Below are 20,096 nucleotides of genomic sequence, written 5' to 3' on the forward strand. Positions count from 1 at the left end.
CAATCGTGGGGTTTCCCTCGATTGCACCAAATTGATGTTTCAAATTCAATTACACTCGATTATTTTTATTGAGCAACATTAATTGGACTTCAGTTAACAGCTACCATTAATATGTAACATATTAATTGCCGGTTAATTCCAAGCAAAATGAAAAAACGAATAAGAAATTACTCGAAAATTGATGTTTTGTAGGAGTTATTGGGAAAAATTTTGTTGACGCAGAAAAGCGTATAAAAATATTATGACTTTTTTAAACTATAAGTAAATTAGAGAAAATTGTTTTCTAAATTGTACGTAGTTTTCCAGATTTGTTTATTGTGTTTGGAAATCCCAATGTTATTTTTTGATTTATATCGAGAACATTTAAGAAGAGGTCAAATAAAATATAGTTATCGAAAATGTCAATGACAATTTAATAAATCAACAAAAATTGAATAAAGTTTAATAAACCTTGAATAGAAACGCCTCCAAACAAATCTAATAAATCAAACATAACCAGATTAACTTTACCAACTTTTTTCCCAAAATTAAATTAAATAACAACAATTTTAAGATAACGTGTTAAGATACGTTTTAATAATGAATTTAATTTTTATTAATAACTAGACCAACCTCTGGTTTTTTTTTCAGTTTAAATCAAATCAATTTTCCCCTGAAATATCACACCAACATAAACACCATCGACACATTTCGTACGACACTCACTAAAACACTGATCTACACAGATAAAAACACAACTGTACGCGAAAATTATTTAATTATCGAGTTCGCTCACCCATCTACGCTTTGATGGCTTATCAGCGAAACTGTTTCTGGATTCTCGTTAAAATCGCACCGATTCCCCACGCTGATTGGATATCGATTGACGGTTTTACGTGAATCAGTCAATAGCGACGACAAAGTTTTGCGGTGGTTCCATTTGGCCATGGCTACGAGTATCAACGGCACATACAACAACAACGCAAGGCTAAAACGTTTGGAAGTGTTAAATTTTCGAAGTGAGTGGTGGCGCAGACTGGAAATTTACCATCGATTTATCGGGTTTAACATAAAAATGGTTACCGGGAAACTAAAATAGATAATAACAAAAAAAATAAATGGCGGAAAGATTTTTAAAAATATATCCGGAAATGCTATAAAGTAATGGGAATAAATTTATTTCTAATATTGGAAAGTTCGAAGTCTATGATTGTCACCAATTATTATTAATGATTGACATTCAATTTTAAGGTTCACGATAAAAATACAATAAAATTACTTTTAATAACTACTTCCATCTAATGAGAATATAATTCATATGATGTTATGTGTCCTGTTTGAAGGCGTGAAGTGTATACTTTCTAATAACACTTAAAAACTTTTTAAGAATATTAATTAAGTTGGTAGATTCGAAAGAAACTGAGTGCATAGAAATTTCATCAATTCAAATTTAAAAAATTCAAATTTGGCAAAAAAATAGCAAAATGAAGCCCAAATAAGCTATCTTTTCTTAACCTAAAATATCGGCAAAAGAAAATTTTATGAGAAAATTCAATGAATTCCCATCATTTTTTTAGCATTCCTCATTCTATTGTTTTTTAGTCCAATTAGAAGCGAAAATTTGATATATTCACGAAAATAAAGATAATTTTAAACACATAATAATTGTAACACTAACTACTACTAATTGTTAGGGATTGTAATCAAGAAGGGTTTTTATAATCCAGGGATTTCGGGATCTATCCCGAGTAATCCTGGGTTTTTGGCTACAGATGTAATTATAAATAAAAAGTGTTCATGGTGTTTCTAACGTTACAGTTTATTCTAACCATAAAACAAAGCATTATAAAAAAATCTACCATCCATAAAACTATTTTTAAAGAAATGTCGCAGAACAAGCAATTTATCTATTGTTTTATCTCCTAAACGAGATCTAAAGTTTGTATTTAATAAACTTGCTGAAGAGAAGTACCGTTCTGACTCCATACTTGTTGATGAAATAATTTTCAAACATTGAAAATCGAATTAAAGATTTTTACCCATGCTACCATCATGATCAATTTCTTGGATCAATGTATTGAAGAGTGCTTCCTTAGTTAACCGGATAAGTGGCTGTTGTTTGTTTAGAGCAGAATAAAGTATTTCTTTCAGTGTCTAATTCGTTTCAGGCCGTTGAGGCTCCGCAATTAGTAAGTCATCTTCATCATTTTCAAATATATTTTGTTTATCTTTTGATGTTAAACGTAATATAATTGCTTTTTTAGCTTTTTGTATAACACATCTATTATTGGCAGATGTAAACCATGTGCTAAACATAACTGGTGGCTTGAGGACGTTGATGTGCCTGAAGTACTAGGTGCATTTAAAGTTGCAAGCCAAGCTCGTTCTTTTCGTTGCTCTTTAATGTTTATTATTAGTTTGATTTCCTTTGTTTTCAGAATGGTAAAACATTTTTTACATTTTGCCGTTTTACCATGATCAGTTAGATAGTAGTGCCATACCGAATATTTATCTTCTGCTTTTCGAAATTACTGATGTTTCATTCATAGTGCTAAAAGTTGATACTGGTTTGAAATGAAATTCCTTATTGTTCTCAATAGTTTATTTTTATAAATTGATCGGACCAGTTTCGGTGCCTATTCCATCATCTGCGATCTTGTGATGAGTATTTTAATATTTTATATTCATTCGAGAGATGCACTGAAGGTGATAAATATAAATGTAAAATCCAAAATCGCGTGATTGGCAATGAACGTGTTAAAAAGATTTTCCGACTTACCTACACTCATTCTCTGTTCGTGTAATTTCTTCCACAATGAAAAGAAACACAATTAATTTCACTATCTAACCTATAAATAACCTTATCTAACTCGGGGAAGAACACAAATATCGAGGGAAAAGTACTATCGAATGCGTGGTTGTAGTGTCAACAACAGATCGAGCCCTATTCTTCAAAAAATAGTAAATTAATGACATAAACATAATCCCGAATCCTAATCGATTTCCTTGGATAATTTTCTAATTTTGTTATTTTCTAATTCTAATTTTTAATTGCCCTAAAGAAATTAGTTTCAGCTTCTGAAAGCTTTTTAATGCCTCCTTAAATGCTAAAATTGCCATCCATCCCGTTCTATCCATTGCAACCTTCTTCAGAAACAAATTCGAAGTTAGACTCGAACTTGTTTCTGAAGAAGGTTGCAACATGGCATCTGAAACATTTTTCTCAAACAACGCACGGTTTAACCCGAAAGTTTCTAGATCTAGGTCTAGTGTTAGTTCTAGTTTTAGTTTAATTAACATCGGCCGTGAAAACCTTCGTACTTATATCATTATAAACAGTTTTTGGAAAAATCCTTGAAACGAGTCTAAAGATTTAAATTTTTTAAACGTCATCGATATTTTTTGCTTAAATGGTAATCCCTTGTTTTTTTACGGAATATGAAAGACGATTTTTTTCTGAATCCAGTGCAGTTAATATTAGTATTGATTATACAGGGTGTCTCACGTAACTGGTTCGTTAGAACTATTTCAGGTTTCACTATTCGTAGAGATTTGAAATTTTGGTAGCATGGGTTATTCATTCGGAACTTTCGATCTAAAATATTTTCAAGATGGCCGCCACTTCTGGTCTACCGGAAGTAGACCATAACTTCGCTATTTGAAATGGAATGCTATAGTTTTTATTACACCGTTTAATTGTACATAAAAAAATAGGTTGACTTTGATAAATGTTATTGGTACCTAGCGATTTTCGTTTTACGTACAATTAAAAGGTGCAATAAAAACTATAGCATTCCATTTAAAATAACGAAGTTATGTTTTACTTCCGGTAGACCGGAAGTGGCAGCCATCTTGAAAATATTTTAGATCGAATGTTCCGACTGAACAACCCATACTACCAAAATTTCAAAACTGTACGAATACTCGAACCTAAAAAAGTTCTAACGAACCAGTTACGTGAGACACCTGTATAAGAAAATTTTCGAGAAAAATTACTTTAAAGTTCTTGTTGGAATAAGTGCCGTTGGAATTGAGTTGGGTCAACAATATGATATCGTTCTGAAAAAATGTGAACATCTCTCTCCAGTTAAAGTTTCCTCAAAAAAGTAAGGACCCAGGACAGTATCCCGTACTATTTCGCTCCACACATTGGTTTTTTGCGGATATTGGGTGCGCGACTTTCTTGTCCAATGTGGATTTTGGGTAGCGCAATACCGACATTTTTGTCTATTTACTCATCCACTCAATGTAAATGTTCCCTTTCCGGAAAAATGATATTTTTGACAAAGACTTCGTCATCGTTGCAAAATTGTTGTTGCAAAAACTACGACTCTTTGCCCGTGAATGAGGTTATAGGATTAAAAATATCATATTTTTAATTGTAATTGTTTAAGTGTGGTTGGTTTTGGAAATTCAGTTATGGCATTACCCTTAGATTGTGAAGGACGAATGCTTTCTGTAGAAACATGATGACTTAGAAAATTTAAATTTCTAACTCCAAAAACACATTTTGTTTGGCTGTAAATATAGATAATGTTCTTCTTCACTATCATCCATGATCAGGGACGACAATTCGAATCAAAACTCTTTTCAAAATTTCACACTATTCTAGGAAAACGTCAAATTCATACATCTACCTTCCATCCCCAAAGCAACGGAATTTTAGAAAGATTTCACCGTTCTTTAAAATAGCCATCACTGTCAGAGGTAACACTACGAGGTGGAACAATGATCTTCCTTGGTTCTCCTGGGCTTCAGGTTATCTCTTAAGGAAGACCTAGGTTGTTTATCTGCCGAACTAGTATACGGTCAACCAGTTACGCTTCCTGGAGAATTAATAATCAACACCCTTTAGAATCTGATCCTTTGCTATCTTCTTTACGAGAAACATTCTCTTGTATGAAACCAGTAAAAACAGTTTTTCATTCAAAACAAAAATCATTTATTCACAAAGATTTATTCAATTCAAAATTTGTTTTTGTTAAAATTAATGGGGGATTCAACCCTCTTTAACTCCAAGACATGAAGGCCCATTTAAAGTAATAATAACATTTCCGAAATATTTTGTAATTTTCAAAAAAAAAAAAACAGGAATTAACTGTTCACATCAACAATCTTAAACCAGCATTCCTTTTAAAACAAAACTTAATATGGATATGAGGTTAAATTATTTTCTTTGTACTTATCGATGTTATTTATTTTTTTGTTTTTCTACATGTTTCGAGGAATCTGAGCCCTCATCATCAGGAAGAAATCCTGTTACAATTATAAATTTCACAAAACAAAACAATCACACAACTTAACATGTCACCACAGCGAGATAATCAATTCTGATAACATAAAAATTAAAACAAAAACTTTTCTGACCACCATTTTCCTCTTTTTATTAGTCTTTATATGAGGGAAAGTGGCTATAGCATGCTGTGCACACGACATGTACAAACAAGATTGTATTGCTATATAAAATTCATTCAAATTCAATCAACGTTATTTTTACAGTCCTTCATCCATTAAAATATTATTATTATTAAAATACATTTTTATTTATATTCTGGATAAGATATCACAGATTGGTATCAGACGAACAATTGTATGAAGCTGTATGTCTCAAAGAAGAGATTGTTAAACATAGATTTAAAATATAGAAATTCAAAAAGTCGTATTTTACAAACGTATTGAGGTACTATAATGAAATAACAATCGTTTTAAAGGAAATTTTGTGAATATTGTATTTGTGCCATTAATTATTCCTTACTTTTCATAAACACCGTAGTTATGATTGTTTTTAACCCACGCTGCATACAATAATTAAACGTTGTAAGTTTGAAGAATTCAATTTCAAAAATTTGAATTTCAAGTACGGATTGATATATAACAATGAAATAAAAAGCGTTTTGAAGCAAAATTAATGAAGATTTAATATGCAATAATTAATTCCTTATTTTCCATAATCAACATTCTATTTATTCATAGTTCTTTCTTTAAACTTAGAATGAAGTATCTTAATCTCGGAAAGTGAGAGAGTGGAAGAGATTGCGTATAGAATGTTATTGTATACATTAGCTAATTTATAACTAAAAAAATTTCGAGCATTTGTTTAATGGTGGGGTTAAGTAGAACTCTAATCTCTGACAGTAAACGATTGCGGCTTAACTTTAGACAAAAGTGCAAAAAAAGCCGATGTTACTTGTGGCCGAATCGTTATTTCGATGCCATATCGATACAAAACTCCACAGTATTCAAGAAGTTATAATTCCATTGTCATGGTCGCTTGCGGCCAAGGCGCTATATCGATGTAGTATCGAAATCTAGACAGTTTTTAAAGATGTACGAATCTTAACTTAAGTAAGATGGTTTGCGATAAAGAATTTCGATGCCATATCGACGCAAGACACCACAGTTTTCAAGGATGCTCTAAAAAATTATGTCTCTAAAACAGCATTTAAACTATAACATTGAGCGAGATGAAATTTTAAATTTATTAACTAAACTAATTAATTGTAGATCAGCGTCTAACGCTATCACAGAAGAAATTAATTCCTTTTATTCCTGGTATTCTAGGTGTGATCTTTTTCTCTTTTAACATTTCATTGAACATACTAACATTTCCACTGTTTTGTGAGAAAATCTTTTAAAACTCTTTTTCGAACTTATATTCGACATATTTTATAAACTTAGGATTCAGAAGACTAAACGTAGTTTCAACGCAGCTTATTAACTTGTAATATTAGAATACTTCCGAGCAAAACTTTTAATAAATTTCTTTATATACAGGGTGAAAAAAAAAGAATACCACCTTAATTTTTGAGATATCAGAGTAAAAAGTCACAATTTGTAGTTAATAAATATCACCCCATAAAAACCGTCCTTCCAAGGGTACGCAAACGGTTGTTAATGTTTCAACATTTCGGAATGACTGCAATTCAACGTCATTCGGCTTCTTTCAAATATGGAATAGTGCGTGGTTTGTACACTTTGGACTTCAAGGACCCTCATAAGATAGGTGAGATTCATTCAAACTCTCGCGGTATGAACAGCGGTTGCGTTAAAAAAAAATAAGGTCTGACTATCAGAAGTTTTTATAAAGCACACCACACTGCAACTTGTTGACTGTGAAACGGTTGCTGGTACAATTCTCTTAGGTTGTTAATTGCCCAATATCGACAGTTTTGTCTGTTCCTACATGAAATGCAATCATCTAAGTGAAAATGGTGTGATAATTAATGTAAATTGGTTCTGAAGAATATCCAATATACACTCACTAAATTGCAATTGGAATGAGCTTCTGGACCACCATAATCTATCTTACTAGGGTGAATTTTAAGATAATTTAAGATTACGATGATCAACATTCCAATCGGGCATGATAACTAAATTTCTAGTCTTAGACTACAGAACGATTTTCCCGTCTACCCAAGGTTTTGTTTTATTTGATTCACTTGTCTTCTCTATTAGCTATCCTAGTAACAGTAAGTACTTCTCAATTATATTAATTATACCCAGAATCGTACAGAATCATATATAGACGTATTCTTAAATATACGTCAATGCCAATTATCTGAAAATATTTGAAAGATATTTCTGTGTTATTGACAAATTTTCTGATTCTGTTGTCATAATTTCTACTACATAGTCAGGTTTTAGTTGACCCAGAATCCCAATTTTAACATCAAATTAATCATAATGTTAGTTTTAGTCTTTACGCACATTTGTTTGCACTTTCTGTGGTTTCTGGATTTCAGCTGCTTTAGAGAATGTCAAGGTGTTGTCCTCTAAAAATGACTGATATATAATTTTACCAAGTTATAATCCAATAAGTTTATGAGGTAATAGGTATACATGTCCCGACTGATTCTACTTTCCTTTTTAAATTATAAAACCCTTATCGTTCGACAAAGATGGTCCGCTATTGCATGTAATGGTAAGTAATCGTTGGGTGTTTCAGGTGTACACAAATTTATTATTAATGTGTACGAGTCGTCTGACAAACAAATTAATAGGATCGCCCTTTACTTGTCTTCCGTATTCATGGCATTAACAATAGAAAAACAACTGTAATCGTTTATAAAACACGTGCCGCTCGTGAATTTTTACTTTCAATTTCAATTAACCTCGTACGTCGCTAATTTGTGGGTTTTTCTAATTATAATAGGATTATTAAAACTATACAAATTGGTAACTTTAAAGAGAATTGATAGATGTGTTCATAGACACCAAATTAAGTATCGATACGTGTGTCTGTGTGGATTCTGTTAAATGGAGAATGACCCTTTCTATATTAACTTATTTCATTATGTATTCATACATACATTCGTATTAATTAATAGTACTGATGATATACCAAGTGTTATGTCAATGATTTTGTGCGGGGTATAAAGATACTTGCAAGTGGAGTTGTTTCGGCTAAAACTAAAGATAGACGGTACAGAGTCTAAATAATGCCCTCACTCCTTTAGAGTTAATTACGCTAGCAATTTAACCATCCTATTAAGAGATAAACATCATAACATCATTTGTTACAGAGTATTGCAGGCACTGTCTCTTTTATTTTGATATCCTGTTTTTTGGAAGTATCTCGAAACGCAAATTTTTGAAAGTGTTTGGTGTACTTTACTCTTGTCATTTAGTGTGCAGATATTTTTATCTTGTAAAACTACAAACTCAAAATTAAGAAAACATATGTAGAGTAATTACCCTGCTAGTTTGTTGTAGGAGGAACATGATTAACGACAACCTCTGAAATAGCATGTTACTCCTTAGGAATCGCAGACTAATAAATTACACCAGCAAGTAAGGCAGGATACTGTGGAAATTAAATACGGTTGCAACGAAATCTATTAACGACTATTTAACAAAGTTGTACTTAGTAGGAATAAAATTTCATGAACAGTAATTAACATTTTATTTGAAAAGTGTTAATTAAATGCCAAGAAATAATAGAAGGCTGATAAAAATTATAACATACTCACTGTTAAAGTTTCATAAACACTAAACGTTAAACAGTTTTAATAGCACCTATAACAAATGAATATGTGTAATCAAATACGATTACTAAACGGTAAAATAATGGAAGGTCACAACATTATTGAACATTAGAAAAATTAGCCAATACGTCAAATTGTATATTAAATTAAGACATTAATTTCGTAAAAGAATTTTATAATAAAACCTATCTACAACCTAAATCTTTCTCGATTTAATGGTCTTGACAAATAGAATTGTTTTTGGTGGTCAACGTGAAACGTTACCTACTAAGCAAGTTAAAAATCGATATCATACAGTATCCAAGAACTGCGTCGCTGCCGCAAGAAAAACGATATTTGTATCACTTAGAGTTCCGAAGTAGAATGGTCGAAATTAGTTGTGGAGTGATAATGTTATAGATGAAAGCGCAAACGTTTGAATGAACAGTTGTTAAGATAAATGGCAGGCGATAAATGAAAAGATTTTGTACTTTCAAACTTCTAATAAAATAGAAATAAGATAGAAGGTGATTTTTATAACTACTTAGATCGTGCGTTGAAGAAAAAATGATTAAAAAATATGTCGAATGTAGATTTTTATGTTTAAAAATAGATTTAATTTAACTTTTTCTAGTTTTATTCTAAATAGCGTGAGCTTGGGAGAATTACACAAACACAATCAGACTTCCGGGCATCATAATAGTTTGGAATGGAGTTCTTCTGCTCCAAATGATAAATATGAGTTTAGAGACAACAACAATACCAAGTCAGAAGATACGCCGACGGAATAAATTCGTATAAATTGTTTGAGTTTATTCTTTGGATTACTTGAAATATGTGAAATTGTATAATTTTATAACATAACTATAAAAATTATAAAAAAACAACTCCACCGATTCCTTGCAAATTCATATATTATTTCTTGCAGGTTCTGATGCTCACATGTGCGTTTTCCATCACTTCGTCCTCTCATCATTTTCGTGGCCTTCTTTTTGGTCTCTTTGCATTCTGCTGCTTAAGAGCCTTTTTAGCATTCTATCATCGCTCACTCGTGTCACATGACCAACCCATTGCAGTCTTTATAAACTGACAAATTCTGAGATGGGGACTTCAAATATAGGCCTTCTCCATATCACACTCTCCTTTATTGGACGAAAGATTTTCATCAGTATTTTTCTTTCAAATACTTGCAGCTCATTCTTTGCGGTCGTAGTGGTAAAATAAGTTAATCTTAGCTTATACTGTTATTACTTGATGAAGATTGATAGCGTAAGCTAAGAATCAATGCAATTTCTGGTGTTTTTGACGGTTCATGTTGCGAATTGAACGTCGTTACACCGAAGGTTAATAAACGCTTGAATTGCGAAATATAATATAATTGTGGTTCGAACATTGAACGAACAATATGCAATTGACTTTTAATAAAATCATCTGTTTACACTGTCAAAAGAAACATTTATTTAACTCCCGACATTACACGGTCTCTGTCATAGTTCATGTCTCGCATCCAGGTCTAATGGTCTAATGACGGTTTTATTTAGACTCTAATTTTTAAGTGTCTATGTACAGTTTTGGAGCGGAATACATGTGATAGGCAAAGTAGGTGCTGTTCGCGGTTGTTATTCAATTTTGTATTTATGGGCTTCTCACTTCTTCATCATTTTTCTCAGCTGTGATATGGTATGCATTCCTTTTTGTTCGTTTGCGTTAATATCTATGTCTTTTGTTTATTTGTCTTACGAAACATAATATTAATATCATCGGCATAGGATGAGACAGAAAAGCTGATCGATTGTGTAGCGTTCTTTTCTAAAATCAGCTTGATATTCGCCGATTAAGTTTTCTGTGATGAGTTGTAAGCGCTGGTTAAGTATATGGGTGAATATTTTGTAGGCTGTACACAGTAGTGTTATACCACGATAATTTTCTGATATAAGCTTCGTTCGCGTTGCCATTTCTGATATTTCAGTTTTGAGCTTACCTCAGTGCTTCTCGATATATAAGTAGGTCTCCTATGTCTGACAATCTGTTAGTTAGCTTTCTTTTATAGCTTTCATTCATTGATACAAAAACTGCAAATTACCTTTATCTCTAATTGAATTGCTTTTTTTTGATATGTTATGCTGGGATAACACTTCTTCAAAATTTTGTTGTCAGTATGGTAACAGTACGTATGCAACATTTGTGTCGATTATGTTTGTAAAAATAGGAAAATACCTCCCATAAACTTATTATACTTACTGTTGATTTCTTTCTACTCAGATTTGAACCGTCTAGTTCTTTATAACAGTTACACCGTGGCCTTGTAAATGTCAGTCATCATTTCTTCTCCCCGCATTCAACATTTATGCACAGCACATTCTTTGAATCTAAATTGAATTGGTTTCGAATAACCATTTGTAACCTTAATTGCTCTTTAGTTTCTCTTTTGTTGGATATTAACTACGTTCGTCTGAATCACTATCAATTAAATATGCTGAACACCACTATTTATCATTCTAGAATAAATTGTAATAATTGTTTTTTAGCCCTTCCATAAAAAAGATTTGTAAATATTAAAAATATAGTAGAATGTACATCGTAAAAGAGTTATACAACTTTTATTTGACGTAAACAATAAATTTTTCAAAAATGTGGTTATAATACCTGCTATTAGGCTATTTGCTAAAGTACAGCATTTAACGTTTTATTTCCTATTACCATGATTTATTTTGAAAATACTTATGCTGGACCGTTTAACTTTGATAACATGATTATTATATACTCTAATTTGAATGTTTTTCCTTCTTTCTCTTCTCTCCCAATGGAATTTGGGTTCATAATAATAATTTCATGTGGTTCAAAATTATGCGATTATTATGCGATCCAATTATGTTCCATATCAGACCGTCCACAAAGAGTTAGCACGTAAATGAATTAATTACCAGATGTGAATCATTCATAAATAATAAACACAATAAAGGCTACTGTATATTAATAGACTGTATATTTATATGTGACAAAGTTGTTTCTGTTGGATAAGTATTTTATTAAAAGTTGAAAATTGAATAAGAAATACCAATTAAATATATACCCATCTTGGTTACCAGCAATTTATTGTTATTATAGAGTCGGTTTTCGCAAATGTAGTTTCACAGAACACTATTTATTATTTACGGTAATAATATACGAGTTTTTTAAAATTATTTAATATGATAAAAGCATCTTTAAAATGATGTAAAGTGAAATGAAAAGTTTATCAACCCGCAAAGTTCTCTGGGAGATAAAGGAGGATCAAGATAAAAACATCATGTGAAACTTGGTGATCCTCATATCCTATTTATACACTGTGTTAATTAATTATCGTACCCGACGTCATCATTGCAAGTATGCAACCAATATCACAGTATTGGTATTGTAATACGCAAATCGCGTATTGTGTTGCATACTTGCAATGACGACGTCGGGTACGATAATTAATTAACATACTGTACTTGTGCCTAATCAAAAATGTATATCATTGGAACTCAAATTTTTATTTAATATAAATAATTATATATAGAAAACATTATTTATTATTAAAAATTACTTGATTACTTAATCTAGAACTTTAAACTTAATATTAGAAATATATTTTCTTTTAATGCTCAAATGTGGATGCGAACAAAAACTATTTATTTTCAATAATAAATTTTCCAACATGAAAGATAGGTTTTGTATGGATTCATGTATTACGACAGGCATTTATATAAACCGTTTTGAAAAGGAAAATTTCTCTGATAGGTTTAAACTGATTAATGGCGATATAAAGCTTTACGCGAGATATGTGGACGATGCTTTTTATTTATGTGAGTTTCTCGGCAAAATTTACCGCTTTGCGAAATATTTTTATTTACGCTATCATAATAAAGACGTCATAAACATTTAATTTTAAAACGTTTACAAAAAAAAATGTTAGAGAAATGAAAAAGTTATTAGAATTGATTAAGAAAATAAAGTATTTGAAGTCTAACATATATTTCTGTGTTGAAGGTTTTTGTGATTTATAAATAAATACATAAAAAGAAAAAAATCTTGAATATGTTTTCATTTTGCTCTATTCCTCTGTTATTTTGGTTTTATATAATTTGATTTGATTTTTAATAGTTTTAGTTTGCGGTTCATCTTATGCCGGCGAGATACTTTACAGGATTAAGATCTGGTGATTTTAGAGGGTTGTAGAATTATTATCTTGTTGAAACATTAAACATATCATAATCACAAAATTTCGTTTTTTGTTGTTGAACACAAATTTTCTATTTTTTTTTATCTAATTCGATTCTCTTATGATTTCATCTGAGGTATACTCTATTTTAGGAAATGCCCAGCAATTAACTAGAGAAGACCAAGGCGATAATAGCAGACGATAGAAGAACGAGAACTAAACTTTCGCAACCTAAATAAAGACCATTTTTGAGCTGCGTATAAAAAATTGGTAATCTTAAAATGTCAATTAAACTTTTTCAGAAGCAAAAGAAAGAGAAGAGTAGGGAGGGGTGTGTTTCCAAAAGTAAGGAGCTGAGGAAAATAGTGGTTTTTTAATGTTGAAGAACTTCCAACAAAGCGATTTGTACCAAAATCTTTAAAAATAACCAGCAAAGATCTATAATGCTATTCAGAACAACTGAAGAGTCTAATAACTAAGTTGACAGATGTTTGTACTTGCGATCTGATTATGTATATAGAAGAAAAAGAAGAATTAAAAGTAGGGAGAATAAATTTTACCTAAACAGAAAAAACGATGCAGAGAAAAGTTCAAAGTGGTTGAGAAGGAAACAGTATCGAGAAGATGAGCAGAAAAGACAGGAAGTTATCGTAAGTACTGGTGAACATCAAATCGAAAGAGGGAAGAAAATTGTCGGTATTAAAGAAATGTTTTAATTACGGATGAAATTCGAGTCCAAAAACCCAAATAGAAACAACTTGTGCAAGCCAATAGTTCAAATATAGAAGCTGTATGAAATGCCGAAATCATCCATCTTTTGAATGCCCGATAACAAAAGTATCGCTGGTGAGATGCCTAAATTGCGTATGAATAGTATCGAAAGAGAAGTTTTACTCCTAAAAATCTGTTTAAATTCAGGGAACATAGGAAAGATGCACAGCAAGAAGAAAGCCGGTTACGGTGATATTAAAAGTTGGGAAGGCTTACGACTCTGTCTGGAAAAATTGCCAATCTAGAAGAAAACTTGATAAGAATAACGACTTCCTTTCCAAAGGGTAGATTCCAAAGATTTATCGCACGATTCGTCGCTATCTCGTCTGCTAGTAACATATTCGTATATGAACTCCCAGCATCGATGGTGAAAACTAAGACAAAAGTAGTTTTTCAATTTGTAGGTTATACAAAGATGAGTGGTTGGCCGAGTTTGGCAAAAAATTAGTTGTTATTAAAATATATGCTCAGCGTTACGAAAGTTGTAGAATTTAAATTTAAAGCATCAAATTGCCTTTTTTGTGTATCCAAGATAACTGGTTGCTATGATTTCATATTATAATGAGAAATCAATATACAAATTTAACTTGAACAGAAAGATTAAATTGATTCTCTAAATAAAAATAAAATTTAACTCATAATATATTTTGTTGTTACAAAATATGTGTAGTTAAAACTAATACTTCTACTTCGTGATATCGTTGTAATTAAAAATCAACTAATATAGTAATTTAACACACAGAGTACGGAGATGTTAAAAGTTTGGAAACACTGGCCTAAAGGGAACTTTCGAGACTGTGCCTGCAAGAAGTAAAGAAAGAATTAACGAATTGCTGCAGATGTTACCCAGAAGTAGATAGAGATAAAGGTGAAAATTACATACCCTGGAGTGTCATCTAACTCTCCATCGGGTGCAATAGGGAAAATTACGTGATCGGGCGTAACGCTTTTACAAAATTCAAATATGGAAACATTTATTAGCAGTTTTGTAATAAGCTTTTATTATTAAATTTTAAAGTAATAAAAATGTTCATTATATTAGATGCAAAACAACTCATCTGATTATTTTTCGTTACCTTCAATTGCCATCAATTTTTGAACTAAAACAGCTTTCACAAACTACTATTGCATGTTCTAGTTAGAATCTTTGTTTTTTATTCGTTACACAAAACCTTGTTACATCGTTTTCTTTTATTTATCAATGTGGTGGTTCTCCGGTTTGTGAATCGCTAGTAGATATAAACTTCTGATGTTTTTGTTACTATTTCTCTACTTAGCTGGTTTAGAAAGATTTGTCATTTTTGGCTTTATTTTTATTGCCTGCATGCAGAATTTGCACGTTTATAGCATTTATAATCAGCATTGAAAAAAGAAAGAACTGATCCGACTTGACACAAATTCACTGTATTAATTCCACATTTGGTATGATTATAAAAAGTTATAATGTCGGGTAGCTCCAGAATTTTAATCAATTTTGGTTAGGCGTTCAGGATTCAGCTCTAACCTGATACAAGCTTGCCGATGGTGGAATTGTTTCCGGTTATGTATTTCTAATTCCGATCAACTAACTCATTAAATCCACCGCAGTGTTTTCTAAATCATTAACGACATAATTAAGACATGTATAAGCAAGAAAGACTATTGTATCTAAGGCCAGGATACCCAATTTTTAAAGAACATTTTGAATGGATTACTACCCTTTGGAGCTTCATTTCAAACATTCAATTGAGGAGTAGAATAATTTAGAAGATGAGACTGTATTTTTGTGAGTTACGATTGTTTCTGATGAAGTAGCTTTTTCAAAATTATTATTATTTTCTTAATTTCAAAAATGTTCAATAGTGTAATAAATGTTACAGTTCGAATTCCTTACATTCTGTTATCAATCCTAACAACTTTCTTAGAGATGTGTCTTTATGTACTTTTTTGGAAAAGTTCTATAATTTAATTTGTATGGGGACTTAATTGATACAGTGAGTATAATCTAGAACTCATAACAGAAGTAGAAAATGTTTTCTTTTATTTTAATATTATAGATTAGTAGAGATACAGTTATTCCGGCCAATTCATTAAATCCAGACACTATAAAGGTATGGTATTCATATTATATTGATAAGTAGGTAGACAAATAAAAAGGGACTATAATATTAAAGTTAAATTGCATAATTATAATAACATAACTCCAATTAGCTAAGCACATTATAAAGCTATATTATTAGATATAGAAAATATTTCAGTTCTGACGTCTTAATTTAAGAAGAAACTACATAGATATAAAATTAGCTTTAAAATCGGGAAATAAAATTATTGAAATCCTAATTAACACAAAACAAAGTGAACCACAACGTATCGAAAGGTGTCTATAAACTAGGTTATCTTAATTGTAATAAATTCTGCGAAGATCAAGTGGATAAGAGCGTCCAACTAAAGTTACAGAACATCTCATTAAAGATACTGTAATGTTATAAATATTTGAAAATAAAAAAGTCTACTTCCAATATTTGTTTAATACGTTAACCTATACTTTACATTTCTCTATAGCACTAATAAAATGACAATATTTGCAAAATTTTAGAAAGGCATATAAAAAGTATTTCAGAATTATCATCTTGTTAAATTTCAGTTCTTAAAATTACACCTTTGGTAACATTTTGGTTGAAATTTTATAGTAATTTATACGTAAATGTCAGGATTATAAAGACTTATATAAAACACTTGGTTCATTAATAACAATTTTGCGCTAATTTATACAAAAATAATCTTTGTAAACGTACAGATAAAGTATCAGGATTTAATTGATATATTTTATTTGAAAAATTTTCATGGTTATAAAAGATTATATAAATCTTATTCGTGTATGTCTAAAATAAAACTATAACTATATTGAAAAAAATTTAGATACATGGTCAGCTAAAGTGTCACTTCCGAAGATACAAGATTACAAGGATATAATCAATACCGTTAAAAATAATCACGGTGTAACTATTGGTGATAACTAAAAATTAGGAAATCATCTTGGAAAGTTGACAAAATACACATCAGAGATCACACTTGCTGATTTTTTTAAATATGAATGTACGTATAAGTTTTTTGAGAGCTATAATCATTAAAATCTTCAAAAAATCCTTCAAAACTATAGATTTTTGTGTTGGATTTTGTATAGCTTTCACTTGAAAAAGAAAAAAATTCAGAATAAATTAAGCGAAATCATGCATGTGAAGCCATAGCGAGGTAATCGAGGAGCACTTTACGTTTGACTGCTCGCTTGGCACCTCTAAGCCAATTTCAGTTCCAAAGTCATTACTTATACAGGTGTATCAATAATACGAACAGAACACGACATTGCTTAATTGTTTCATTTATAATATAGAATTTTTTCGTCTCTTATTAGAATATTTCGAGTTAAAAAAGAAGGGTCAGAATAAAGCACAACGAAAAACAAGCAGCAGAGCATTTATTTATTGCTAGATATTACCTGAAAACAGTATCTGATTGACATTCAAAATTCGCAAATGTACCTTACAAATAGGTTCTTCCTGGAAGTGACTAAAATTAGAGTAATGCAAAAGAGGAATGGAAGTAGAACTTCCCGATCGAATGTTCCTGTGCAATTTTGTATTGAGTTTATTTTGCGGTTTGAATCAGTAGATCTTGATTAGTGTAGTTATTGCAACATCCTATCCAAGCAAATAATAATGTCCAGTAAACGATTTCAAAAGAAGACTAATGCCATCACAGACAAATAATTTATAAAATGAGAGCGAAATATTTATTTCGGCCGTAGTAATATCTTATGCAATGAATGTTATAATGCACACAAGATACTTATAATATTGTTGTATATAAACTAGGTATAAACTATTATCTAGGTAATAATGTAAGATTAATAAGAGAAATAAATTTTTGGAATAAACCAGCATATCTTCAACATTATTTTCATTAAAACTGCTATTCTTTACCTTTCCTAATGCTGGGATAACATATAAACAATAGTAAACACTAATTCTTGCCGTCTGAATAAACGCGTCTTAATTCTATCCTTACTATTCGTTCACTCTATACTCGGATTTAGTGCTTTAAATACAGTGGGTTATTATTTAGACCCTAATTCTCGGGATATGTGATCTATATTTAAAAATAATATAATAGTAAACAAGAAACTGTGCAATAAAATTTAACGTGATCACCACCTAGCCTAGTAAGGTTCCTAATACATATTGAATTAGTTTCTATCTTGAAATTTAGACGTCAAAAAAGTCTAAACCACAAGCGATGGTACACCCTGTATAATAAGAACAGAGCTATCTGGAAAAATGTTGCGAAGACCAAAATGTACGATTAATGTTGAAAATACAACACAATGCAGTCACGGAACGACCAATGAAAGTCGGAATTGGATATTATGCGCGGTATGGCCGTTGGAGCGAGAAGTCCATCATCATCATCAAAGTACAATGATGCAGCGCCCTGTAAAATGATGAACAAAAGTATATGCTCTTCAAAGGTGATAGAATACGTTATTTGCAAAAGCTTAAAAGACTCAGGTACGATTGCCGTTACCAAAATGTGGTAGTCTGGTACATTTAGTCTCGCTGAATGAAGTTTTTTCATCGTATTCAGAGAATTATGGATCAGGACGTTTACAGAAACATATTCGAAAATACTAGCATAATAATTACCTTAAACATCAATGTGGTTGAGAAACCATTATGCAAACGTCATGGAATATCCCAGTGTAAGCGCCATCAACACTCCCCAATAAGAATATGTGAGATAAACTCTATAGATGTACCAATGGCGTCATACCGCAAAATGTCTACCAAAAGCTTGCACAACTAGAAGATGCATGATGGACCATAACTCAAGCTACGATCGACCACCTCATCTAGATTCAAGGATATGTACTATGATAATCGCCTCCAGGGGCTGCACTACGATGTTTTGAAACTGTTTTTATCTATTTACTTGGTCTAATATCCTCTAAAGATTTGTCAACTTTTATAAATAGATATAAAAACTGAATATTTCGCAAGCTTATTACGCTAATTTCTCTGGAACAGATAGCGCAATGGAGGTATCTGGAGCGATCAATATTTTCAAGCGAGTTGGAGACACTTAAATATTACCATATGGGACTGTACTATGAAAAAATACGCTGTCTGCGATTAAGCAATTACAAGTCTACTATGGTTCCGCAATTAGGAGAAATACTAATTCTGTAAAAAGATATCGCATGAAATTATTCGCCAAATGCGGCCAAGCTTAAATACTTTACAAACTTAGTCATTAAGCTCTGTAATAATAGTAAAATGTTTTAAATAACATTATTCGTTTTCAAAATATGTTCTGAAAAGATTGCGTAACGAATTTCATCTTCGTATTTCTTCGTAATTAGTTTCGATATAAATAATAACGAATATAAGTACGAAGGCTTTCACGGCCGGTGTGAATTAAACTAAAATTAGAACTAACACTAGAAACTTTCGGGTTTTGCCGTGCGTCTTGTAATAAAAGGTTCGAAACTGCGAACCAGTTTCTGAAGAAGGTTGCAACATGGCATCCGAAACGTCAAACCTTTTATTAAAAGACGCACGGCAAAACCCGAAAGTTTCTAGTGTTAGTCCTAGTTTTAGTTCTAATTTTAGTTTAATTAATAACGAATAATTAATATAATTTATATTTCATAATAATATATTTCATTAATATAATAATAATTTATTTGATCATACAAACATAAATTTTATTTCAGGTAAAATAAAGAAATTTAATATACTATTATTTCTGCAGCAGAACTTTCAAAACTTATCTTATGACATCGGTTGAAACTTCAAAAGCTTTTATTTGTTCTCTTGTAATATCCGGGAGTGTATATTTGTAAACTTACGTAAACTTTTAGGTTCAATTAAATGTTAATTACGGAGAATGCTAGAATGTTTTAATGTTTGAAAGAAGGATTTGAAAGTATTAGATGAGATTTGAAAGAATTCTTATAATTTAAGTTTTTAAAGTTTAGTTTGTGTGTGTTAGTACAATTATAATTATTGAATTGACGTGTTGATGAAAATGTAATAATAAGAGAAAAATTAAAAATCAACTTCAATTGGAGAATGTTATTATTCTATCTAATAATTGACTTGTATGAATCAGATAATTGCTAATCTGTTTTGAATTAAAGTTTATTTTAAATTTTTTCTTTTTAT

At 30.9% G+C, this 20,096-nt stretch overlaps 1 protein-coding gene across 5 annotated transcripts in view; it reads right to left on the reverse strand.

Annotated features, from left to right (window-relative positions):
* The window catches only part of LOC111418615 (multiple C2 domain and transmembrane region protein), a 214,862-nt gene that overhangs the window by 27,184 nt on the left and 167,582 nt on the right, over positions 1 to 20,096 (reverse strand). Inside the window, exon 1 of one of the 5 annotated variants that reach the window (XM_023051220.2) lies at positions 613 to 892. The exons of the other annotated variants lie outside the window; for them this stretch is intronic. The gene's annotated coding sequence lies outside the window, so the exon portion shown is untranslated. Of the gene's footprint in view, positions 1 to 612; positions 893 to 20,096 lie in introns of those variants that run through there. 5 annotated transcript variants of the gene reach the window in all.

The sequence above is a fragment of the Onthophagus taurus genome, chromosome 7, assembly GCF_036711975.1.
Source record: "Onthophagus taurus isolate NC chromosome 7, IU_Otau_3.0, whole genome shotgun sequence".
Classification (NCBI taxonomy): domain Eukaryota; kingdom Metazoa; phylum Arthropoda; class Insecta; order Coleoptera; family Scarabaeidae; genus Onthophagus; species Onthophagus taurus.